The sequence below is a fragment of the Prunus avium genome, chromosome 1 (genome assembly GCF_965620075.1).
Source record: "Prunus avium chromosome 1, drPruAviu1.hap1.1, whole genome shotgun sequence".
NCBI lineage: Eukaryota > Viridiplantae > Streptophyta > Magnoliopsida > Rosales > Rosaceae > Prunus > Prunus avium.
The window spans coordinates 58,935,134-58,963,001 of NC_142284.1; the positions used below are offsets into that span (position 1 = coordinate 58,935,134).

A 27,868-nucleotide genomic window follows, 5' to 3' on the forward strand; every position below is an offset into this window, starting at 1 on the left:
ATTCAAATTAGTTCGCATTTTTTTTTTTTTTTTTTTTGCCAAAGGGGAGGGGAACACATAGTTACAATAAGTTTTTAAACTCATAACCACTTGAGAACACACCAAAGATCTGGATCGAACCAAACGACCCATTAGTCAAAGTAATTTGCTTTTACCACATGTTAATTATTACGATGCTCTCTCTAGTCTTTTATAGTTTGGTAAACCACGTAAGTTCGAGGCAGGCAGAATAAGGTTCCAACCACCACTCTTGGAACCCAATATGTAAAGACACCTAGACCTAGCTGCCAATATAGAGTTTTAGGAATTTTAATAATGAAGTTATGGCAAAAAAGACCGGTTAGCAAATACACTTCATTTGCTATGACCTAGCTGACAGCAAAGTATTAAAAAGAGTTTCCAAATATAGTAGCATGCCTAATGTTGGTGGAGCCAACATGCCCTTTTATTAATGTTCTTATTTTGGACGTAAACCCTTCAAATACAATCTAATACATTTCTGTCGTTTGACACCACAAACAAAAAAAAAAGAAAAAAAAACCAAAATAAGAGAGAAGAAAAAGGTAAAATCTACGAGCTAATTCCAACAACTATGATAAATGAAGGCAATACGTTTAAATTATAAAAGTTTAATTATTGAAGGAATTATACAGTTTTGATTGATATTTGAACCTGGTTCTACTACTATAATATTCCTTTGCATAATTTGTTAAAGATGAAATAAATTCAAAGACTTCTTTTTCTCAACTTTGAGCTACTACAATTTCAACATATTTTTTATAGAGCAGATTTAGGACCTGTAATTTCACTCAACAGTGAGCTTTGATTTTCTAATTTCCTTCTAGAGTCGTTGTTAAGATTTGATTTGATTTGATACCAAGAATCTTTCTTATGACACTCAGCTTTACCAAATGAAAGTATAGTGTTTACAAACTGAGAATACATAAATTTGATGTGTTACATTTTCCACACTCAAACAAATTAAGTACATAAAGTAAAATAAAAACAGATGGAGCCAAATGGTAAAGTAGATAGGAAGCACCCAAATTTAATTGCTAGAAATATATGGAAGGTTCAATAATTTCTAATGGTTGCTATTTTTTTTTATAAATAAAAAATTAGCGATAGTATAATATTGATGAATAAACAAAAGTACAAAGCAACTATGTGCCGAATATGGGTAAATCTTCTCCAATGACCCACCAGCTGAGCAAATGGGCAATTTGAAGCACCTATAATGGTTTTTCCGGCGAGGGGAGGTGTACATGCACCTCATTGCGTCTTAATAAGTCCGCCACTGATCCCAGAATATGACATATATATATATTGAAAATTTTTGTTAAGCACAATAAGGTGGACAAGAAGATGCACCCTTGGTATTTTCCTTTATTTTTTTTATTCACCAAGTGCAAAGTGCAAATCCATAACTTATGTAATGCTATTAACAAAGTTAACAAAGTTTCTAGTGGATGAACCAAACTCACTCCAAGCAGCCAAAGCCATCTCTCCCATTTTCCTGCTCCTTTCTCTAAGCTCTCTCCCTTTTTCCCACTCCATCAACTCCCTAACGCTTCTCTCCAATTCATCCCCAAACACAAACCCATCTTCCTCTCTCTGCTCCACAGTAATCGCCACTTCCATGTCCTTCACCAAAACACTCCTACTCAAATGCTGCTCTGCATAGAGCGGCCATGCCACCATCGGCACGCCGGCAATCACTGCTTCAAGAACCGAGTTCCACCCACAATGCGTCACGAACCCGCCCACCGATTCTTTCTTCAACACTGCCACTTGCGGCGCCCATGACTTCACCACCAAGCCCCTATCTTTGGTCCTCTCCAAGAACCCTTTTGGCAACAAACCCTCCAAATCAAAGTCATGTACTTCAAAGACTTGCTTGGTTTTATCATCAAGGGGAGGCTTCTTCACCACCCACAAAAACCTCTGTCCACTCTTCTCCAACCCATCTGCTATCTCCTTCAATTGAGCCCTTGAGAATGATCCTACGCTTCCAAAACAGAGAAACACCACACTTCTACTTGGCTGTTGATCAAGCCATGACAAACAATCTTCTGCCTCTGCAGAATCCCCAGATTCTTTTTCTTCATCAATCAACGGCCCGATGTAGTAGACAGGAGGAGTGGGAGCATCAGGAACACAAAGACCTTCAGCAATGGCTTTGAGGACTGCAGGAGGCTCGAGCTCTTCAAATGTGTTGGCTATGATCCCATTAGATTTGGGAAGGTGGGAGCAGAAGTAGACCATGTCCCAATACGAAGGGTCGTCTCGATCAAGCATTACATCAGGCATGTGGGGGGCATTCAGGGGAGACTTCAACCCGGGAAACTCCAAAACAGTCTCGGTCAGATCCTTAAAGCTCTTGGTGGTTTGTTCCCCGATTTTCGGGAAATACAGAAAAACCGCAAGAGCTGCAGCACCAGAGGTGTAAAAGTAGTAGGTGGGAATGCCGAGTTCCTTCGCCATTGGCAGCGCAGAGGAGCAGAAGATGTCGATGATAAAAGCGCGAATGGCTAAAGATTTAGAAATTTCTTGGAGGGCCTGGCGGACATGAGGATCATTCCGGCGAATGAAATCGAACATTATGGCAGCGGCGCTTCGGCCAATTAATGTATTTTCATTTTGAACGCGAGGGAATTGGTGGAAGATGATGGAAGGATGGGCTAAGGAGATGCGCTAGATGTAGGCAGGGATGCTTGGAGTGTCAACAAAACAGCCACAAGTGTAGAGAATGGTAATGGAGAATTTTTCGGGGTAACGATTGAGAATGAGCTTGCCTAGCTCAACCATGGAGATTATGTGCCCCATTCCTGGAGCTGCATAGAGGACTATTGTATCTTCTGCCATGGCTTTGGTTGGTTGTGTTTCACTTCTTTGGTTTTTCGTTTTCGCTTCTCATTGCTCAAAGCTTTTAAGGGAGAAGAGGTTTTGAAATACTCTTCACTTAAAGTAGATGGAAATTCAAGTCTGAAAGTTTGGTGAAGCACGAGGCAAGGCACAGGTTGTACACCAAATCGACCTTAGCAAATGTATGGTTGACATTGATTTGGCTGATTCTGACCGTCATTTATCATGATCAAAAGAAAAAGGGAGATGGTTTTTTAGTGGAATAACCAGGTTCTCACAAGCATGGACAAGAGTCTTTGATGTGCATGTATTACATTTTCCACACTCAAACAAAGTTGTCAAATCAAAATGGATAGATCCAAATGGTAAAATCGAACCATGAAAATGACTAGAAATATCATAAGATTTCTATGGGTTGCTTTTAATGTTAAGAGAGGCAAGCTGCTGTATCTTCATGTGATAAACCTGGCTAAGGTCCCCATTGAAAGCTTTTGTTAGTATGAAAATTGTATTGTCATTTCCTAGACTCTAGCATAGGTTGGGACGTAGTGTGTGAATTATGTTTACTAGAAGATTTGGCGCAACACATTCAATCCTGAATTTTTGAAGTGTGACTTGATCGATATGAGGAAACTGATTTCAGGTAAATCATGACATAATCATGCATTCATTATAGGATTCCTAGTTGGAGTTATTTTCACTCAAGCACTACTTTTAATAGGATTAGATTTTATCTCTTAAGATTGCTTTCCTAGTTGGACTCTATTTTGATTTAAGTTAAAATATTATGTTTTCATCATCTGGACTTGGAAAGTATGTTTTAATTATATATATATAGGTTTCGTTATTCTCTTATCCGGATGTCCGCACGTTATTATCGTGCGGATCCTATTGTAAACAGGCAGGAAAACAAAGAGGGGTAGTACAAAATACACGGCGTCCGCACGATAATAACGTCCAGATGTCCGCATAAGAGAATTTCTGTATATATATATTGTTTCATTGGATAAACAATTGATTTGGAGTGCAAATGAGAAGCTGACGAAACCATATAGGATTCTAAGACTATCAAATTGAATGCATCGCAAGATCATTGAGTTGCGGCTGTGGGCTTTCACGTGTGATGTTGAGAATGAGTTTTGTATAAATCATTGTGTGTATCTCTTTTGGAGTGGGCTTCTGATATTTGTGTTGAGCATATAGAATTCTGAAGAAAAAGCTGTTGTGCATTTATTTGAGATAAATCATCAAGTGTTCCATGTTTACTTGGTGATTTATCAAATACTTTCATCATTCATATTGCATTCATGTGCATGTCGGTGACTCATACGGTTGAGGGCACCAAGACCGTGGTGGCGGTTTTTCTCGGGTGAGCTTGAAGCAATTGTGACCAGTATTGCGTTCAACATAAGGAGTGTCGAAGATCATCCCGTGACAGAAGTTGAGTTACGAAGAAGTCGGTAAACATTATCTAGAATGTGTCTAGGATAAGTGTGTGAGTACTTCTTGTAATCATCGTTCTATAGTGGATTTGTGTTGGACTGATGAGTCCCGTGGATTTTCCCTAGAGATAGGGTTTTACCATGTAAAATAATTCTCTGCGTGTTTCTTTGTTTTATGTTCAGCATGTTTCAGGATTGATAAGTCATATCAATCCTGCTACCGAAGTTTATTTTTATTTATTTGATTATAATCTTAAATTGGCTTATACACTTCCCTCTAGGCATTTTTAGTCATCCTACAGGTATTTTCAGCTTTCCTCCCAATTATGATGTTAGCCGCTGCTGTTGGGTGGAAAGCATCCCAAAATATGTACTGGTCTCGATTCGGGCATGGTACTCCTCTAAAACCTAAGAAATTTATTCCATTTAGAATGGATACCTTACCACCAGTGAACAAACCTGACAAACTAAGTTCAATCTTCAGAAAGATGTCATCTATATATGCCTATGAAAATGTCATTAGATTTGGCTAAGACTAGGCACAGAAAGATATCATCAGCCAGCCCAAAAGGACCATTGTATTTTCTTTCTTTTTCCTCAACTGTGTCAGCCTCATCTATCAAACTAGACAATAACCAATCATGACTATTGACGATGTTTATGAGCAAACATAAACTTTCGAAATCTCATTCACACATTATGTGTAAAACATGTGAAACTTGGTCAATGTACACCTTGGAACATAAGGTTTATGCCAAATAGAAAGCATCTAACAAGACATTTGCAACAGTTTGGGTGATCACACTTGTTTTTGTTTTTTGCCAGATGAAAAGCTCTTGACAACCAGATGAAAAGATAATAATCAGAAGTCCCAATTATAATAAATTGACTTGCACTCATCAATGAAACAACAGATATTGGCTTTTAAACGTGCACACTTGAAATGAAACTATCAGAAATGTTCAACATATGAATGGACCTAAATAAATTTCATAATTTACTGTGTCAATAATAACATGGAACTTTATAGTAGATGATTTGGCTTGATCAGACATTATCATAGTTGTTGGAAGTTTTACTATTCACCTTGCTCTTCTCCTCTTCTTTTCTCTGTATCTATAAACATTTGTGTCTCTGTGTGACTCACTGCGTGTATATAATTAATAAGCTAGAGCTCCAATGGTAGAGGAGCGAGGGCACAGGGATCGTACGGACTACGGAGCTCTTCAGTTGCCAGTGCAGCAGCTTGCACCTCTCGCGCCCTTGACCTCGATGGACGGATAACTTGGGCCGTCTCTTGGCACCACCGTAATTTGCTACGCTGGTCCACATAGGATTTAGTTAACCAGGGCCTCAGGGCGCTGAACCTGAGGATTGAAAAACTTTAACCAATCTTCTATGGCCCAAGATATTTTTTTATCTTTTTTTAAACAAAAATAAAGTTTACAATCTCTGGCCCAAGAGATGTAACAAGTTTGATGAGTATACTCATCATGAAAAAGAGCTCTCAATTGACTCACAATCGACCAAGGGAAGGAAGTTTACACGAATATTTATCATTGACACACAAATATTTTAATTTGACATTGTGACATAATTATGTCCTCAAACATGTTCTTCAGGAGCTTCTATGTTAGACAAAATATCAAACCCCCATGTGTTAAATTAATCTTCAAGCAAGTAAGTTTTGGTCTTGAACCGATTATTTTGACCAGTAAAATTAATTATGTCCTTTCATAAAATAAACAATTATGATCAAACCAAATGGCTGGCATGCTGCTAGTGCTTTACAAATAGGTAGATATAAGCCATACCCAGAAAAGCCTCCCCAGTGGAGGACATAAACATCAAATCAAATGTCTTTAACACAATAATTACTTACCTTTTAAATCAACACTCAAAAATACCGAGTTTTGAGCATTTTCAATGAAATCATGGCCCTCTTGACATATGAAGTAACACTGACCACACTAATCTTCGAAGGAGACTCTGTTGTGGTGGTTGCAGCCGTAAAGCAAGCAAGACAGGATTATTCAAACATTGGTACCATTGTTGAAGATGTAAAGCATCTTCAGAAACAATTTCCTGGCTCTCTTTTTCAGTTTACTCATAGGGAAGCAAATGGTGTTACACACCGACTTGCTCGTTTTGGTAGTTGATTCTTCATTATTTCTTTTGAAAAAATCCTGAATAGTCTTTGATCTCTTATGATTTGGATGATGATCCGACATTATAAAGTTAAAGTATAACCTATTTGATAAGCAATAACACCAAAATCAATTACAAATCCTATTTGATAATTCATAACTCATAAACTGAAACTGATAAGCTCCAATTGTAAATCCCTAATTGATAAATAAATCATAAGTCTCAATTGCAAATCTGTAATTGATACTAAATAAAATCCAAAAAAATTCTCAAATTTCAACATCAACAAATTGAGAGAAGCTTACTGTACCTGACAAATATAGGAGCTTGGTTCGCTTCTTGAATTAAGCCTTGAAGGTGAGTGCAACAACAAGAAGAGTGTTCCTTTACGTGTGCAAGGGTGCAATATGAGTTTGGTGACAAAGTCGACAACTCTAAGAAACAGTTAAACAATTTCTTCAACTTTTCTTCCTTTTTTCCACCGCTATGTGCATTCTCTTTTTTCTCTTTTTTTAATTTATCCTATATGCTGCAGGCTGCAGCTTTCCTATTCTCCCTTTTATAAGATTTATTCCCCACGTGAAGGCAGGCCTAGGATATTCAATTGGATTCCTAAGAAGGGTAGGACTAGGATATTCAATTGGATGGCTGGCTGGACTATAATTATTTTTTGGGCTGGGATTTTAAAAGCCACCTGAGCTGTAGCCCAGGTTAGCCAAAGCCATGTTCCGTCCCTGGGCAAGGCGGTGGTTGTGAATGGAATAAATGTTTTCACCTGTTATCTTACGTGCAGGAATTGAAGTAAAGAGTCCATTTTTGTTCAAGGATAAATAAGAGTTTACTTTCCCAGCATTGTGCTGCATGCAGCTTCAAATTCCCTTGCTATTTTATTTTATTTTTTTGGTCTTTGGTTACAAACGATGCCCGAGGCCCAAGCAAAACCAATAGGCAGAAGAGACCAAAGTTCAGGGTAGTTTGCTTTTATCACATGTTAATATACGATGCTTCTTTCAAAAAAAAAAAAAAAAACATTAGTTAGTAATTATGATGCTGCTAATGGGGTGACTAGTGGAAAAGGTCATTGACTTGCACATAAGATGTCTCAAGTTCAAATTCCCATGGTATCTTAGTTGTGTGTGTGTGATAAACTCTCTTCCCTAGTTTAGACTATCACTTGTAATAAAAATAATTATTACGATGCTATATCTAGTCTTTTGATAAGATCATTCGCAATGCACTTCCTAACCCACATCGGACAAATTAGTTTTCAATATTTTTTTGCCAAAGGGAAAAGGGGAACACACAGGTACAATGAATATTTGAACCCAGGATCACACCAAGGATCTAGGTCGATCCAACTAACGACCCATTAGTCAAAATAATTTACTTTTACCACCTGTTAATTATTACGATGCTCTCTCTAGTCTTTTATAGTTTGGTAAACGATGTAAGTTCGAGGCAGGCAGAATAAGGTTCCAACCACCACTCTTGGAACCCAATATGTAAAGACACCTAGACCTAGCTGCCAATATAGAGTTTTAGGAATTTTAATAATGAAGTTATGGCAAAAAAGACCGGTTAGCAAATACACTTCATTTGCTATGACCTAGCTGACAGCAAAGTATTAAAAAGAGTTTCCAAATATAGTAGCACGCCTAATGTTGGTGGAGCCAACATGCCCTTTTATTAATGTTCTTGTTTTGGACGTAAACCTTTCAAATACAATCTAATACATTTCTATCGTTTGGCACCACAAACAAAAAAAGAAGGAAAAAAAAACCAAAATAAGAGAGAAGAAAAATGTACAATCTACGAGTGATTCCAACAACTATGATAAATGAAGGCAATACGTTTAAATTATAAAAGTTTAATTATTGAAGGAATTATAAAGTTTTGATTGATATTTGAACCTGGTTCTACTACTATAATATTCCTTTGCATAATTTGTTGAAGATAAAATAAATTCAAAGACTTCTTTTTCTCAACTTCGAGCTATTTCAATTTCAACATATTTTTTATAGAGCAGAGTTAGGACATGTAATTTCACTCAACAGTGAACTTTGATTTTCTAATTTCCTTCTAGTGTCGTTGTTAAGATTTGATTTGATTTGACACTACCAAAAAAAGGGGGCAATAGTCCTCACCATTTAGGTAGATGGACATGTAATTTCACTCAACAGTGAACTTTGATTTGATTTCCTTCTAGTGTCGTTTTCACGGTAACAAAATCAGTTTTCGTTACATTTAGGTATATGGTCAATGATTTGTTCTTATTATATTTAATTCAAGTGTATTGGAAACTTGAAAAAGTGTAATATTTTATTGATTTGAGTTATGGTTAGCTTTGTTTTTATTATAACTCCCACCCACCTTTAGTTGTCAACATTCCCGGTGTGCTTTTACGTTAAACAATTCAAATTAAAGTTTTATTTTTTTTAAAAAGACTAAAGCTTTTAATATGCATCGAGAAACCAAAACCAGGCCAACTACCACCCAGTTTTCAACATTACCAATGTTGTTTTGTAGTAAAAATTCAAACTTTGAGTTTTTATTTTTATTTTGAAGAAACTAAAGCTTTTAATATGCACGAAAAAAACAAAAGCCAAGCCAAACTAGCAAAAAGAAAGCACAAGTTCGTTTTTATCTTCTTCTTGGTAGCTCTTCTTCTATGTTTTAATGGCTCTCTTACACTGCCCATTCTTGTAATAAGGCTTAAGGTCCGTCTGGGTTTCTTCTTCAACTTATTCTTAAAAATGGTAACTATTTCTGACTATAGAATGATAACCACTGAGTTTAACCAAATGAAAGCATAGTGTTTACAAACTAAGAATATATAAATTTGATGTGTTACATTTTCCACACTCAAACAAATTTATAAAATCGAAACGGATGGAGCCAAATGGTAAAGTAGAAAGGAAGCACCCAAATTTAATTACTACAAATATATGGAAGGTACAATAATTTATAATGGTTGCTTTTTATTTTATTTTAAAATAAGCGACAACATATTACTGATGAACAAACAAAAGTTCAAAGCAACTATGTGCCGAATATGGGCAAATCTTCTCCAATGACCAAACGGCTGAGCAAAGGACAAAGACACTTACTTAAATGCTGAAAATGGAAATAAGGTAATCAGTACACCAAGAGTGCATCATCACCAGCTGAGCGAATGGGCAATTTGAAGCACCTATAATGGTGTTTCCGGCGAGGGGAGGTGCAGCTACACCTCCTTACACCTTAATAGGTCCGCCATTGATCCCAAAATAAGGTGAACAAGAAGATTTGTTAAGCACAATAAGGTGAACAAGAAGATGCACCCTTGGTATTCCCCTTTATTTTTTTATTCACCAAGTGCAAAGTGCAAATCCATAACTTATGTAATGCTATTAACAAAGTTAACCAAGTTTCTAGTGGATGAACCAGACTCACTCCAAGCAGCCAAAGCCATCTCTCCCATTTTCCTACTCCTTTCTCTAAGCTCTTCCCCTTTTTTCGACTCCATCAACTCCCTAACGCTTCTCTCCAATTCATCCCCAAACACAAACCCATCTTCCTCTCTCTGCTCCACAGCAATCGCCATTTCCATGTCCTTCACCAAAACACTCTTATTCAAATGTTGCTCTGCATAGAGAGGCCATGCCACCATCGGCACGCCGGCAATCACCGCTTCAAGCACCGAGTTCCACCCACAATGCGTCACGAACCCTGCCACCGATTCCTTCTTTAACACTGCCACCTGCGACGCCCATGACTTCACCACCAAGCCCCTATCTTTGGTCCTCTCCATGAACCCTTCTGGCAACAAACCCTCCAAATCAAAGTCATGTACTCCATGGACCTGCTTGGTTTTCTCATCAAGGGGAGGCTTCTTCACTACCCACAAAAACCTCTGTCCACTCTTCTCCAACCCATCTGCTATCTCCTTCAATTGAGCCCTTGAGAATGATCCTCTGCTTCCAAAACAGAGAAACACCACACTTCTACTTGGTTGTTGATCAAGCCATGACAAACAATCTTCTGCCTCTGTAGAATCCCTAGATTCTTCTTCTTCAGCAATCAACGGCCCAATATAGTAGACAGGAGGAGTGGGAGCATCAGGAACACAAAGACCTTGAGCAATGGCTTTGAGGACTGCAGGAGGCTCGAGCTCTTCAAACGTGTTGTCTATGATCCCATTAGATTTGGGAAGGTGGGAGCAGAAGTAGACCATGTCCCAATACGAAGGGTCGTCTCGATCAAGCATTGCCTCAGGCATGTGGGGGGCATTCAGTGGTGACTTCAACCCGGGAAACTCCAAAACAGTCTCGGTCAGATCCTTGAAGCTCTTGGTGGTTTGTTCCCCGATTTTCGGGAAATACAGAAAAACTGCAAGAGCTGCAGCACCAGAGGTGTAAAAGTAGTAGGTGGGAATGCCGAGTTCCTTCGCCATTGGCAGAGCAGAGGAGCAGAAGATGTCGATGATAAAAGCGCGAATGGCTAAAGATTTAGAAATTTCTTGGAGGGCCTGGCGGACATGAGGATCATTTCGGCGAATGAAATCGAACATTATGGCTGCTCCAATTAATGTATTTTCAATTTGAACGCGAGGGAATTGGCGGAAGGAGATGGAAGGATGGGCTAGGGAGATGCGCTGGATGTAGGCGGGGATGCTTGGAGTGTCAACAAAACAGCCACAAGTGTAGAGAATGGTAATGGAGAATTTTCCAGGGTAACGATTGAGAATGAGCTTGCCTAGCTCAACCATGGAGATTATGTGCCCCATTCCTGGAGCTGCATAGAGGACTATTGTATCTTCTTCCATGGCTTTGGTTGGTTTGTGTTTCACTTCTCTGGTTTTTCATTTTCGCTTCTCATTGCTCAAAGCTTTTAAGGGGGAAGAGGTTTTGAAATACTCTTCACTCAAAGTAGATGGAAATTCAAGTCTGAAAGTTAGGTTAAGCACGAGGCAAGGCACAGGTTGTACACCAAATCGACCACGGCAAATGCAAAGTTGACATTGATTGGCTGATTCTGAAAGACATTTATCATGATCAAAAGAAAAAGGGAGGAAATGGTTTTTTAATGGAATAACCAGGTTCTCACAAGCATGGACAAGAGTCTTTGATGTGCAGTATTACATTTTCCACACTCAAACAAAGTTGTCAAATCAAAATGGATACAGATCCAAATGGTAAAATAGAACCATGAAAATGACTAGAAATATCATAAGTTTTCTATGGGCTGCTTTTAATGTTAAGAGTGGCAAGCTGCTGTATGTTCATGGGATAAACCTGGCTAAGGTCCCCATTGAAAGCTTTCCTCCCAATTATGATGTTAGCTGCTGCTGTTGGGTGGAAAGCATCCCAGAATATGTACTGGTCTCGATTCGGGCATTGAAAGCTTTCATCTACTATAATAACATGGAACTTTATAGTAGATGATTTGGCTTGATCAAACATTATCTGGGTTGCTGCTTCATTTTAACTTGATCAGACATTTCAAACTCTTTGATTCACTCTCAACATGATCACGTTGACGAATTATAATCTAAGTGAATATTTATTAATATTATATCTTAAAAGTGTGAAATATTAACCATGTCATCTACCTATATTAATACATGTGAATGAATTATATAACATAATTATATTCCAGTACCATATAATAATTTCTGCTCAAATTCAATATTGTCTTTCTCAATCATTGATCATTAACGTCGATTGTGTGGTTGAAAAGTTGCAATTGAAGTAACCAACATGCCAAAAATGTCAAGCATGAGTCAAAGATTGGAATTTCAGTTTTTGGCAATGGAGAAGAAAAAGAGAGAACGTTAAACAAAAGTCGTCACCAAAAAGTTATCATCTATAATCTCACACACAACCTAATGTTTATTTTTCAACAAAGAAACAGAAGCGAAAATAGCAAAAATTATTGTATATTATTCATGACATATTTACTTATTTAGAATGGATACTGTAATTATTATAATTCTCGAATTTTGAGATAATTATTCTAAACTCTCAATTCTGTTCTTTATAATTTTCAGATAAATAACCTCTCAAATACCAAATAAACTGGATTATTGACAGATATTCTCATTCCCCCCGCCTCGTTTCATTTGTTTTAAGACATTCAGCTATGGAATGTTGGCAACTTTGGTGTGGCAGGTGGGGTTGGCACGAAAAGCTCTAATCAAGCTTAAATAAATATTATAGATAAAGAAATACTAGCAACGTCTAATCAAGAAAAACTCTATTGTTTATTAATTAGGGAGATCCTTTATGAAGAGAAAAACAAAGTTGCTAAATTTGAAAACTGGGACATGATCCAACGGGAGAGGGGCCCCTATAGGCAGCATATTTGTATATGCTCCGGGCCATAGGTTCATAGGTTCAAATCTGCTTTGGGTACAGAGGGCCATAGCTAGGTTCGAATCCTGTCACCTTGATGGTGCAATACGAATGACTACTTGTAATAATGCCTCTAACATGTTCTTTCAGGAGCTTCTATGTTAGACAAAATATCAAACCTCCATATGTGTTAAATTAACCTTCAAGCAAGTAAGTTTTAGTCTTGAACTGATTAATTTGACCAGTAAAATTAATTATGTCCTTTCATAAAATAAACAATTATGATCAAACCAAATGGCTGGCATGTTGCTAGTGCTTTACAGATGGGTAGATATAAGCGATACCCAGAAAAGTCTCCCCAGAGGAGGAGGATATAAACAACAAATCAAATATCTGTTAACACAATAATTACTTATCTTTTAAATCAAAACTCAAAAATACCCCATTCTGAGCATTTTCGATGAAATCATGAAATCATGGCCCTCTTGACATATAAAGTAACACTGACCACACTAATCATCACTCCAAAGAAAACCAAAATAAGAGAGAAGAAAAAGGTAAAATCTACGAGCTAGTTCCAACAACTATGATAAATGAAGGCAATACGTTTAAATTATAAAAGTTTAATTATTGAAGGAATTATAAAGTTTTGATTGATATTTGAACCTGGTTCTACTACTATAATATTCCTTCGCATATAATTTGTTAAAGATAAAATAAATTCAAATACTTCTCGACTTTGAGCTATTTCAATTTCAACATATTTTTTATAAAGCAGATTTAGGAGATGTAACTTCACTCAACAGTGAGCTTTAATTTTCTAATTTCCTTCTAGTGTCATTGTTAAGATTTGATTTGATTTGATATCAAGAATCTTTCTTATGATTGTGTTCTTTAATAAAATAGAATGATAACCACTGTATATGACACTCAGTTTTACCAAATGAAAGCATAGCGTTTACAAACTGAGAATACATAAATTTGTGTGTTACATTTTCCACATTCAAACAAATTACGTATACGTCAAATCAAAACGGATGGAGCCAAATGGTAAAGTAGATAGGAAGCACTCAAATTTAATTGCTAGAAATATATGGAAGGTTCAATAATTTCTAATTGTTGCTTTTTTATTTTTTTGAGTGCTGCTATTTCCACCCATCTGTCCTATTTTCTCACCTACCTTATCTTCAAACTTTTATATACAAATTTACCCATTTGAAAAATGATTTCTAAGGACAAATTTACACCTTTCTCTTTGCTTGTCTTCTTTCTCTGGGGATAGAAGCTCAAGAGGGAAAAAAAATCCAGGTTGATTCTTCTTTGCCGTATCACTTCCTCAAGCCAAAGTGTAATTCCTCTCATCTTACGTTTCTATGTTTCTTTGCGTTTACTCTTTGTCTTGTGAACCATTCGAAAAAATTTGTAGGTGGGTTTTCTTATTTACCCAAAAGAAAGGAGAAGAAAAACTAAAATTTGTAGGTGGGTTTTGGAGTTTCTGAAACTAGGGCTTTTTTTTGGTGGGATGCTTGTGGTTCAAATTTAGTAAGATTTTTGGTCTGTTTGCTTGAATTGTTTTTTTTTTGCTTTAAGCTACAGGGAGATTTAATATTTGTGGTTTTAGTATTATAGGAATCTGAGCTTGAAACTTTTGCTGGTTTCTGAAGCTAATTGGAACAAAACTGGGGTTGACAGATATTCTCATTCCCCCGGCCTCTTTTCATTTGTTTTAAGACCGTCAGCATATGGAATGTTGGCAACTTAGGTGTGGCGGGTGGGGTTGGCACGAAGAGGATTAACTAAATCGGACGATCGAAGAAACGAGAGATCAAGGAAGGTTTAATTCTCTCCAAGCTTAAATAAATATTATAGATAAAGAAATATTAGCAACGTCTAATCAAGAGAAACTCTATTGTTTATTAATTAGGGAGATCCTTTATGAATAGAAAAACAAAGTTGCTAAATTTAAAAACTGGGACATGATCCAACGGGAGAGGGGCCCCTATAGGCAGCATATTTGTATATGCTCCGGGCCATAGGTTCATAGGTTCATAGGTTCGAATCTGTTTTGGGTACAGAGGGCCATAGGTTGGAATCCTGTCACCTTGATGGTGCAATACGAATGACTACTTGTGAAGTACATTGCTATGCCACAATATAAAAGTAATTATGTCCTCTAACATGTTCTTCAGGAGCTTCTATGTTAGACAAAATATCAGAGCCCCATGTGTTAAATTAATCTTCAAGCAAGTAAGTTTTAGTCTTGAACTGATTAATTTGACCAGTAAAATTAAGATATATTTAGTCATATACCCATTCTTAACACTAAAACTATAAATAAACCATACACCATTTAATTTCTATAAACAAACCCAAAAAATGACAGCTTGTCCTATTTAATTTAATTTTGATTATTAAATTATTTTGATGCCCTATTGAGTGTTTTAGGTTTTTTTTTTTTTATAATGAAGTTTTGGGATTGGGTTTGTTTAAGAAATTAATGGCAGTTTTGTAATTTAAAAAAAGTTAAAAGTCTTTTTGTTATGTGGTAAATGGACTTTGGGTGTGTTTTTAAAGTCCATTTCATATATGGTTTTTTTTTTATAATTTGGGTTCCTATATTGGGTATAATAGTGAATCTCCCTAAAATTAATTATGCCCTTTCATAAAATAAACAACTATGATCAAACCAAATGGCTGGCATGCTGCTAGTGCTTTACAGATGGGTAGATATAAGCGATACCCAGAAAAGCCTCCCCAATGGAGGAGTATCTGTTAACACAATAATTACTTATCTTTTAAATCAACACTCAAATCATGGATAATTACTTATCTTTTAAATCAACACTCAAATCATGGCCCTCTTAAGTAACACTAACCACACTAATCATCACTTTAAAATATATATATATAATGAAAACAAATTACAAATAATATTAATATATCAACTGGGAGATTCTTAAATAAGTAATTAAATTAAAGATTGGTTACATATTTCTAATCTCGGCCGTTGGATTGCATTCATTAGATGTGTTGGTATAATTATGGATATTAAAATTGTCATATATCCAACATTTGGCTGATTATTTTGTCATTACTGCTACTCTAGGCATAATTATGGACGTCAAAATTGTTTTTCTGTGTTTGTTTTTTTGTTTGTTTCAATGTAAACATAGTTGTGATGGGGTTCTACCTACTACTTAAGTCAAATGGTTGATGTGAATTTGCTAATGGGGTTTTGCCCATCCAGTCCAATCCAATTATTCTTTTCAAAATGTCATTAATTAAAAACATTGAAGTCAAACATTAGTGTATGAATAACACATTGAAGTCATTAATTAAATGATTGATGGTGAATTTGCTATTAATTATGACCCCTACAAGTCTACAAGATCTACACTTTGTTTTTGTTTTTAAATTTTTGTTTGGACATAAGTTTTTTTTTCAATTTTTTTTAATGGGAAACATGTTACTTCATTTAAAAAGAAAACAGTACATCGTCGTCATCAAGATAAGATACTTTTTGTATTTTGAATGCATTTATTATTAATTAGCAAATATTATATAAACTAATGTAATATGCGTTTAAACTTGAAAGTTAAGGTAGTTTTGTTGTCCCTTTATTGAATTAATCAATTATCAATATTTTCCACAAGTATTGTGAGAGTTGTGTGTAAGCAATATGATGTGTCGTCCCATTTCATGTTTTTTCATAATTTGGAATAAATAAATTCACGTAGATATGAGCTTAGTTAAGTTGATTTGAGTGAATGTGCTCTTCACTCTACACTCAAGTTCGAATCCCCTAATATGAAAAAACAATTCAATAAAAATGTGTCAAATTTTGACGTAACTTTAAAAAGAAATTACTCATTCATATAATGAGTTAAATGTTTGTAAAGAATAAAGGAGATGGAATAATACGTTGTGTTACTGATATCTTATTGTACATAATACTATCCTTTATATACTAGGTTTACAATCTCGTATTCTAGCATAATTCCTAATTAAGGCTACAATCCAAGTTTGACCCATAAATCTTAGGGTCTAATACAGGAAAGACAATTACAATATTTACAATCCTTCAATTATAAGATTTGATTTCCAGCACTCCCCCTCGAGTTAAAGAGTGAATGTTGTGAAGTCCCAACTTGCGACTTAAGTAATTGAAGGCATCTCCTCCTAAGGCCTTCGTAAATATATCAGCATGCTCATCTTATGAAGAAATAAAGGAAGGAGAAATTACACCATCTTGCATTTTCTCTCCTGCAATGTGACAATCAATTTCAAGCATCCCCGCCTACATCCAACGTATCTCCCTAGCCTATACTTCCATCTCCTTCTACCAAATCCCTCGCGTTCAAAATGAAAATACATTAATTGGCCGCAGCGAGGCTGCCATAATGTTCGATTTCATTCGCCGGAATGATCCTCATGTCCACCTTGTTGTGAATTGAGCACAAAACTCAACTCACCCTCCCCTAATGATCTTGTTGTTGATGGACTTTGTGACAAACACAATTATGGATGAATCACACACACTACACTTGAGAAACCAACCGAGCACCAAATGACACAAGAATTTATAGAGGTTCAGCAATTGCCTACATCCTCTTGGTGATCCCTTTGAGAAATTCACTAATGAAAGAATAAGTTACAACTTTGGTTTACAAAGAAACCCCCTTAGAACTCTATTCTCTCCCCAAGCTCTCTTTTCTCTCTCACCCCTTGCTCTACACTTTGATACACTAGAGAACTCTTAAGCCATGATTTGCTTCTTGCATGCTAAACCCCTTTATATAGCCAAATATGCAAGAGTGTGAATGCAACCTCACACTATTCAAATGTTGGCTACCAAACTTAACCATGGATGGCTACCAAACATTCCACCATTTTGTGCCACCAAACAAGTCACCTATTTTTGACAAAGATGGCAAGCCAATATTTACTCACATGGGCAACTCCAAAATTCTTCTAGAAATGAGTCAACCATGTCATGGAATTTAGGTAGAAATCCATAGCACACAAAAGAGGACTTTGTATCCTTAGGTGAGCCAATTTTTCCAACAATCTCCACCTTGGCGAACCTAAAACTCCATGTGGAAATCATTGCCTTTCAGGACATCTGTTATGTCTTGAGAATCGTCCTGATAACTCCCAAGAACTCCACCTCAATCTTTAGCATGAAACAAGATTGAGCAAGCTCAAACAATGTTTGAACTTTGCTGCTGTGACTGGCTTTGTTAGACAATCTGAAGCATTTTCAGTTGTATGAACCTTCTTTATCATGACGTCTCCATCGTTCACCCAATCTCTTATCCGGTGGTATCGTACATCAATGTGTTTGGACCTCCCATGGAACGCTTGATTCTTCACTAAGTATATAGCACTTTGACTGTCACTTTGTATCACCACCAAGTCTTGAGCTATCCCGAATTCCTTTGCCAATCTCTTCAGCCATACTGCTTCTTTAGAAGCTTCCGTGAGCGCCATATACTCCGCCTCTGTAGTAGACAAAGCACTAACCGATTGTAGCACCGCTCTCCAACTAATCGGTCCTCCACCACAAATGAAGACATATCCTGTGGTGGATCTCCTCTTGTCTAGATCTCCTGCATAATCAGAGTCCACATACCCCGACACACATGCCTTTCCTTGTTGTCTTTCAAACAATATACCAATCCTCTTGGTGCCCTTCAAATACCTTAGAATCCACTTTGCTGCTGTCCAATGTTGTTTCCCTGGATTCGCCATGTATCTTGACACTACACTTACGGCTTGGGCTAAGTCGGGGCGTGTGCACACCATTGCATACATGAGACACCCTATCAAGCTTGCATATGGAACTTTGCTCATTTCTTCCTTCTCTTCATCCGTAGAAGGACATTCCTGCGCACTTAACTTAAAATGCTCCGCCAAAGGAGTAGACACAGGCTTGCAATCCATCATATTGAATTTTTCAAGTACTTTGGAAATGTACTTACTTTGTGACAACCATAGCTTGCCTGAATTTCTGTTTCTCCTTATCTCCATTCCTAGGATCTTTTGTGCAGGGCCAAGATCCTTCATGTCAAACTCCCTTCCAAGCAATGTCTTCAATTCCTGGATTTTTGACATATCTTTACATGCAATTAGCATGTCATCAACATAAAGAAGCAAAAATACGATATTACCATCCTTGAATGCATGAGTGTATACACAGCAATCTGATTCACATCTTCTATACCCAATCTTCATCATGAAAGAATCGAAGCACTTGTTCCACTGTCTTGGAGATTGCTTCAGCCCGTATAAAGACTTTTTCAACCTGCAAACCAGATTTTCCTTGCTTGCTTCAATGAACCCTTGAGGTTGGCTCATGTAGATGTCCTCCTCCAAGTCCCCATGGAGGAAAGCAGTCTTCACATCCATTTGTTCCACCTCCATGTCCTTTTGAGCTACTATGGAGAGTAGTAGCCTTATAGAAGTATGTTTCACCACCGGAGAGAAGATTTCATCATAATCAACTCCCTCCTTTTGCAAGAATCCTTTGGCCACCAACCGAGCTTTGAATATGGTGGCTCCCTTCTCATGCATTTCTTCTTTCTTCCTAAACACCCATTTGCAGCCAATAACCTTGCGACCTTCGGGTTTAGGAACTAACTCCCAAACTGAGTTTTGGTGTAGAGATTCCATCTCTTGCATCATAGCTTCCATCCAACTTTCTCGTTCCTTGCTCTCAACAGCCTCTTGGAACGTTGTTGGTTCTTCTTCACTAGCATTTAAGGCATAGTGAACTGCGTCATTGTCCCATCCAAACCTTTGAGGTGGTTTGATGGTTCTCCTGGGCCTGGACCGAGCTATAGATGATGGCTCCACCAGTTCTTGAGCCTCTTCTTCTTGAGTTTGTTGTTGTTGTTGCCCAGCATCTTCCTCCTCAATGTCAGACTCCACCTCCTCCTGAACGTCTTCAGTTGGCTGTTCTTGTGAAGTTTTCCTGGACACCTTCTTGAGTGGAACTTTAATGGTTGTTTCTTTCTCAACAACATCCTCCTTTGCATATGAATTCTTGACTTTGTTCATAGGCATGGTCTTCTCATCAAACACAACATCTCTGCTGAGTATCTTCTTTTGGTTCACTGGATCCCATAGCTTGTAGCCCTTCACACCACTTTCAAAGCCGATGAAAATGCATTCAAGAGACTTTGGCTTCAACTTGGATCTTTCATCACTAGGAATAAGTGCATATGCACTGCATCCAAATACCTTAAGATTAGTATAATCAATTGACTTATTAGACCATACCTCCTCTGCACATTTGAACTCAAGATTTCTTGACGGCGATCGGTTAACCAAATAGGAAGCATGGTTAACTGACTCTGCCCAAAATGATTCGGGCAATCCTGCATGAATCCTCATACATCTCTCACGCTCCATGAGAGTTCTATTCATCCTCTCTGCAACTCCATTTTGTTGGGGCGTCTTCTTCACGGTAAAGTGCCTCTTAATGCCTTCGTTTCTGCAAAACTCAAGGAACTTGTTGTCTTTATATTCACCACCATTGTCACTCCTTAGGATCTTGATCTTTCTTCCGGTTAGGTTCTCAACTTCTGCCTTCCACTCTTTGAATTTGGTGAAGACCTCAGATTTCTCCTTCATGAAGTAGACCCAAACCTTCCTGGAAAAATCATCCAAGAAAGTCACGAAATAGCGAGCTCCACCCATTGATTTAATCGGTGATGGCCCCCATACATCCGTATGAATATAATCTAGCACACCTGTGCTTTCTTCCTCTTTATCTCGCTGCTTGAAAGCTACTTTTGATTGTTTTCCCATGGTACAGAATTTGCAGAACTCCAGCTTGCAGCTTTGAACACCTTTTAACAACTTTCTGTTGTGTAGTTCCTGCATGCCCCTCTCACTCATGTGCCCTAGCCTCAAATGCCAAAGCTGAGTTTCATCCTCCGAGTCCTTGCTTGTGGATACAGCTGCTCCACCTGTAATTGTTGTACCACACAATCTATATAGACAATTAGGTTGAACTTCTCCCTTCATAACCACAAGTGAACCTTTTGAGATTATGAGTTTCCCTCCATTAGCTTTAATTGAATAACCATTCTTATCAAGAGTTCCAAGGGAAATGAGATTCTTACGCAACTTTGGAATGTGTCTTACCATTCCAAGCGTCCTAACAGCCCCATCATGCATCTTCACCTTGATTGTACCGGTGCCTTTGACTTTACAAATTGAGCCATCCCCCATCATAACTTCACCACCTTCTTCTTTTTCATATGTGTCAAACCACTCCTTGTTTGAGCACATATGGTATGAGCACCCGGAATCCAAAATCCAATCGGAAGAGGAACACCTTGAAGAATTAGCAAATGCATTAGTTTTAACATTGCCATTAACACATAAAAGCTCACCATCACTTTCTGTGACTTCCTCAGCTGTGTTTGCTGCATTCTTCCCTTTGTTCTTCTTCTCCTTCCATATGGGGCAATTCTTTTTCCAGTGCTCCTTTGACCCACACTCGAAACAACCTTCTTTTGCCTTGGATTTTGACCTTCCTCTGCTGCCTTTCTTACCTTCACGCCTCTTTGAACGGCCCCTCTCTTCGGTCTTAGCAACTAGACCTTCACCTTGAGGGTTTTCTCCTGAACGTTGGGCCATCCTATGGTGCGTCATGATGTCTTGCACCACCGGCTCAAAATCCAGAGTGACCTTCCCGAACATAAGAGTAGTTCGAAAGTGTTTATAGGATGGAGGTAAGGATGTCAACAACATAAGAGCTTTATCCTCCGTACTATAATTAACTTCCATTCTCTGCAAGTCAGCAACACATCTATTGAAACTACTTAAATGTTCCATTAGATTACCTCCCTCCTCCATCTTAAGATTTAGGAGTTCTTCCTTTAGGAAGAGTTTGTTGGACAGCGACTTCCCTGCAAACATCTCTTCGAGCTTCTCCCATGTTTGCTTCGCTGTATCCTTCAACACGTTGATGAGCACCTCATCGGAGAGGTAGTTTTCGATGGCTCCTCTGGCTAACTCGTCAAGTACACCCCACTCATCATCTGTCATACCTGTTGGCTTCTTTTCCTTGCCCACCAACACAACATGGAGATGTTGTTGTGTAAGGGCTGACTTCATCCTCCTTTGCCAAAGCGTGAAGTTCTCCTTCCCTGTGAAGGGCTTTAACTCCACCTTCATGTTGACAGATTGTGGCAGCCTCTGCAGCATAGAGCTACTTTCACCTTCAGCTTCCTTGTCACCTGCCATCTTCAACACTCTAGCAACTTGCTGCTCCAACACAGCTCTGATACCACTTGTTGTGAATTGAGCACAAAACTCAACTCACCCTCCCCTAATGATCTTGTTGTTGATGGACTTTGTGACAAACACAATTATGGATGAATCACACACACTACACTTGAGAAACCAACCGAGCACCAAATGACACAAGAATTTATAGAGGTTCAGCAATTGCCTACATCCTCTTGGTGATCCCTTTGAGAAATTCACTAATGAAAGAATAAGTTACAACTTTGGTTTACAAAGAAACCCCCTTAGAACTCTATTCTCTCCCCAAGCTCTCTTTTCTCTCTCACCCCTTGCTCTACACTTTGATACACTAGAGAACTCTTAAGCCATGATTTGCTTCTTGCATGCTAAACCCCTTTATATAGCCAAATATGCAAGAGTGTGAATGCAACCTCACACTATTCAAATGTTGGCTACCAAACTTAACCATGGATGGCTACCAAACATTCCACCATTTTGTGCCACCAAACAAGTCACCTATTTTTGACAAAGATGGCAAGCCAATATTTACTCACATGGGCAACTCCAAAATTCTTCTAGAAATGAGTCAACCATGTCATGGAATTTAGGTAGAAATCCATAGCACACAAAAGAGGACTTTGTATCCTTAGGTGAGCCAATTTTTCCAACACACCTTGCCTCTAAGAAATCTCTAAATCTTCAGCTATTCACACTTTTATCATCGACATCTTCTGCTCTTCTGCTCTGCCAATGGCGAAGGAACTCGGCATTCCCATCTACTACTTTTACACCTCTAGCGCTGCAGCTCTTGCAGTTTTTTTGTATTTCCCAAAAATCATGGAACAAACCACCAAGAGCTTCAAGGATCTGACTGAGACTATTTTGGAGTTTCCCAACTTGAAGTCTCCCCTGAATGCCCTCATATGCCTAAGGCAATGCTTGACCGAGACGACCCTGCATATTGGGACATGGTCTACTTCTGCTCCCACCTTCCCAAATCTAATGGGATCATAGCCAACACATTTGAAGAGCTTGAGCCTCCTACAGTCCTCAAAGCCATTGTTGGAGGTCTTTGTGTTCCTGATGCTCCCACTCCTCCTATCTACTACATCGAGCCGTTGATTTCTGAAGAAAAAGAATATGGGGATTTTGGATAGGCAGAAAATTGTTTGTCATGGCTTGATCAGCAGTCAAGTAGAAGTGTGGTGTTTCTCTGTTTTGGAAGCAGAGGATCATTCTCAAGGGCTCAATTGAAAGAGATAGCAGATGGGTTGGAGAAGAGTGGACAGAGGTTTTTGTGGGTGGTGAAGAAGTCTTCCCATGATGAGAAAACCAAGCAGGTCTGTGGTGTACATGACTTTGATTTGGAGGGTTTGTTGCCAGAAGGGCTCTTGGAGAGGACCAAAGATAAGGGCTTGGTGGTGAAGTCATGGGCGCCGCAGGTGGCGGTGTTGAAGAAGGAATCGGTGGCCGGGTTCGTGACGCATTGTGGGTGGAACTCGGTGCTTGAAGTGGTGATTGTCGGCGTGTCGATGGTGGCATGGCCGCTCTATGCAGAGCAGCATTTGAATATGAGTGTTTTGGTGAAGGACATGGAAATGGCGATTGCTGTAGAGCAAAGAGAGGAAGATGGGTTTGTGTTTGGGGATGAATTGGAGAGAAGCGTTAGGGAGTTGATGGAGTCTTAAAAAGGGAGAGAGCTTAGAGAAAGGAGCAGGAAAATGGGAGAGATGGCTTTGGCTACTTGGAGTGAGTCTAGTTCATCCACTAGAAACTTGGTTAACTTTGTTAATAGCATTACATAAGTTATGGATTTGCACTTTGCACTTGGTGAATATATATATATATTATGGGATCAGTGGTTGACCTATTAAGGCGCAAAGAGGTGCAGCTGCACTTCCACTTGCCGGAAAAACTATTATAGGTGCTTCAAATTGCCCTTTTACTTAGATGGTGGGTGATCGGTTCATAATTGTATATCATTTTGTACCCTTCTAGCTTATGATTTGGTTATGTTTTTGAGTTAAACTTGTGCTTTTAATCCTTTTTGTGTTTATCTTTCAGTTCATTGAGCTTTAGGTAATAATGATGGCTTTAGAGAGAATAATTCATGCAATTCAAGCATGTTAAGGCCTAATTTGGATGAAGGGAAGAAGAGCTTAAAGACAAACTCATTTTGGCTACAGCCCCCTGCCAGTCCAGTTTCGTAGGTCATATGTCAAGCCTTGTTTCAGTAACCTACATAGCTCGGATGAGGCAACATTCTTCATGAAAGTTGTTCCAATGGGTGTATACTATAACATATCCAAAATTCAGCCCCATTGGATAAATATGGCGTCTGTTACCTAGCAAACACAGAGCCATGCTCAGGATGAATTTTACCAGCGCGCAAAATGAGTTAGCAATTTGTTTTGGCCTTAACTTCCTCCTCCGACCTTGGATTGGCCCAAATGATATATGGCTGGAAAGAAGACATTCTGAACTTCAATTTCGAGTGCTTAAAGTTTTAATCTGATTAAGAGAAGCCCAAGTTGTAAGCCCTTGAAGTTGCTGGTCGTGCTGACCTCAGCATGTGCTGGTTGGATGCTTGGTCATGGTGAGCTAGGTATGAGCTATCATTTCTGGTTGGAAGCTTAGTCATGGTGGCATGAAGATGAGCTAGGGCTGCTGGTGGGATCTATTGGTGAAGTGCATCAACCAATTCAAGATTTTCTAATACAAGTGCATCACCCAATTTAGATTTTCTAATACAAGTGCATCAACCATTTCAGATTTTATAAAACAAGTGTTGTATGCATTAGCCATATTGAATTCAGATTTTCACTTCCCCTAGGCCTATAAATAGGGAAGTTCTCTAAGCTTGTAAACACACCCCAAGGGGGGGAGTGATCGGTTCATAATTGTATATCATTTTGTACCCTTCTAGCTTATGATTTGGTTATGTTTTTGAGTTAAACTTGTGCTTTTAATCCTTTTTGTGTTTATCTTTCAGTTCATTGAGCTTTAGGTAATAATGAGGGCTTTGGATAGTAAATGATGGAATCCATGCATGTTAGGGCCTAATTTGGATGAATGGATGAAGAGCTTAAAGACAAACTCAATTTTGGCTACAGTCCCCTGCCAGCCCAGTTTCGTAGGTCATATTGCAAGCTTTGTTTCAGCAACCTACATAGCTCGGATGAGGCCACATTCTTCATGAAAGTTGTTCCAATGGGTGTATACTATAACATATCCAAAATTCAGCCCCATTGGATAAATATGGAGTCTGTTACCTAGCAAACACAGAACCATGCTCAGGATGGATTTTATCAGCGCGCAAAATGAGTTAGCAATTTGTTTTGGCCTTAACTTCCTCCTCCGACCTTGGATTGGCCCAAATGATATATGGCTGGAAAGAAGACATTCTGAACTTCAAGTTTGAGTGCTTAAAGTCTTAATTTGCTTAAGGGAAGCCCAATTCGTAAGCCCTTGAAGTTGCTGGTCATGCTGACCTCAGGATGAGCTATTATTTCTGGTTGGAAGCTTGGTCATGGTGACATGAAGATGAGCTAGGGCTGCTGGTGGGATTTATTAGTGAAGTGCATCAACCATTTCAGATTTTATAATGGAAGTGTTGTATGCATTAGTGAAGTGCATCAACCATTTCAGATTTTATAAAACAAGTGTTGTATGCATTAGCCATACTTAATTCAGATTTTCAGCTTCCTTAGGCCTATATATAGTGAGGTTTCCCAAGCTTGTAAAAACACCCCAAGGGGGGGAGCTCTCAAACACTTCTCTAGAGCTCCCTTCCCTTCTCTCCCTCAAATTCTCTTAGTTTCCTTTGTAGTTCTCAATTGTTGTAATAAGATCATTCTACTAAATTTTCTTCTCCAAATCTCTCAAACACTTCTCCCATCTCTAAAGTTCTCCAAACACTTCTCCTCCCTTCTCCAAATTTCCCAAACACATTTCCCTTCTCTTCCAAAAGTCTCCATGTCTCAAACACTTCACAAACACCTTTCTCTCCACTCCCTAAGTTCCCAAAGTCTCCAAGTTCACAAACATTCTCCATGTTCTCCAAACACTTTCTCAAACAACTCTCTACTTCTACTTTCTTCTCCAAAAAGCCTCCATGTCCTCAAACACTTTTCCCAAACACTTCTCCTTTCTTCCTCAAAGTTCTCTTAGTCTCTCTTTAATGTTTTCTTAGTTGTAATTTATTTTTCTTGTAATGTACATTCTTTCTTAAGTATTCAAGTTTGATAAGTTTCCAAGTTTCAATTATGGTTTTTGTTCTTATTCATTATGCTTATAAGTTAATATGCTAGTTTGAATGATTGATCACCATTTAGGCTTGCATGTTAGCTATCTTGGTTTGAATTAAGAGTAGACACCATGCTTTAATTCGAATTGAACTATGAATAGGAAGAGTATGTATGGACATTCGACAACAGGGATTAGATACATGCTTGGTTGTTTAAATTGTTCTTCTATGCTTAATGGGTTCCTAATGCTTAATTTTAGGTTAGACAACAAATGATCAAATTAGGGAATTAGGAACACAAGGTTATGACCACACACCATGGCTTAATCATACTTTAGCTAGAATCAATCCATTAATCTAATTGAACTTGGGAACTTATCTACTTGAGTTAGTTATTTTCTTTTTTTCTTGTTTTATTTATTTCCTTTCTTTTTCATTTCTGTTTTGTGTAGGGAAATGAATTGGATCATTCAATCACCAATCCTCGTGGGATCGACCTCGCACTTACATATGCTATACTACCAAACGGCTCGTGCACTTGCGAGTATCACAAGTTGAGGATGCAACTGAATCCATTTTGGTGCAGCTGAAATCCACACAACAAGTTTTTGGCGCCGTTGCCGGGGATTGGCAACATAGTTTGGTTCTATTTCTTTTCCCTACTTGTTTTATTTTTATTTTTCATTTTCATGTTTTTCTAGATAATTTCAAGTTTTAAAGTTAATGACGTTAATGGACAAGTTGTGTTTGTAGTCCAACAGAAAAGGACAATTGCCCAACAAGCAAGAGAACTGGGTTTAAGTCCCAGCTTACACAAACCATTGGTGCTTGTTGCTTTGAAGCATGGAATTGGATGTGTGTTGATTTTCCTTTTCATTTTAGTTTTTATTTCCTAATCCTTTTAATTCCATTTCAAGTTTGTGTGTTTGTTTTAGCAATTTATGATAGCTTAATAAAAATGGAGAGAGATGGCAACCTCAATCATAAGAATGGGAAGTGTGGAGCAATGGGAGAAGTCGCGACCTCCAAGTGCATCACATTCGACCTAATCGCTTCAAGGGGGAGCATTTCAATCCTTTCTCTTCTTTGAATTATGTTTATTTACGTCATTGTTTTTACCTTTTGGTCCGCGTTGAGTTCTTTGTTTTTCTGTGCTGAATCCAACCATATAAAGAACGTGAAATTTAGACTTACGGTTGGAAAGTTATAGCCTAAAAACTGAACACAGGTCGAAGCTGAAAAACAGAGAAACGAATCTGTCCAAATGGTGATAAACGGGTGATAGAAAGTGCTGTTTGTGTTTTTCTTTGGTTTATTGGTTTGTTTCTTTTAGTACAACAATTTATGTTGTTTGTTTGAATTTGTTTAGAGTACTTAGTTCATTTTCGTTTATGGTTTGTTGTTCCATTTTATCTTAATTTGTTTTTGTTTCTTATCTTAAAAATTTTTAAAAAGATTTTTCATATGAGCTGACTTATGGTAACTCCAGTGAGCACTTCCGTCAATACAGTGTCTAGGAGTTCTATAGGCGACACCTTCGGTGTCTAAGGAGTTTGGGTTTTAAGCGGGACCAT

At 38.1% G+C, this 27,868-nt stretch overlaps 3 pseudogenes; 1 reads left to right on the forward strand and 2 right to left on the reverse strand.

Annotated features, from left to right (window-relative positions):
• Positions 1–1,078: 1,078 nt before the first annotated feature.
• Positions 1,079–2,999, reverse strand: LOC110755978 (UDP-glycosyltransferase 88F5 pseudogene; annotated as a pseudogene).
• Positions 3,000–9,358: 6,359 nt separating this feature from the next.
• Positions 9,359–11,765, reverse strand: LOC148298092 (UDP-glycosyltransferase 88F5 pseudogene; annotated as a pseudogene).
• On the forward strand, positions 11,610–23,885 carry LOC110756021 (UDP-glycosyltransferase 88F5 pseudogene; annotated as a pseudogene).
• Positions 23,886–27,868: the final 3,983 nt, after the last annotated feature.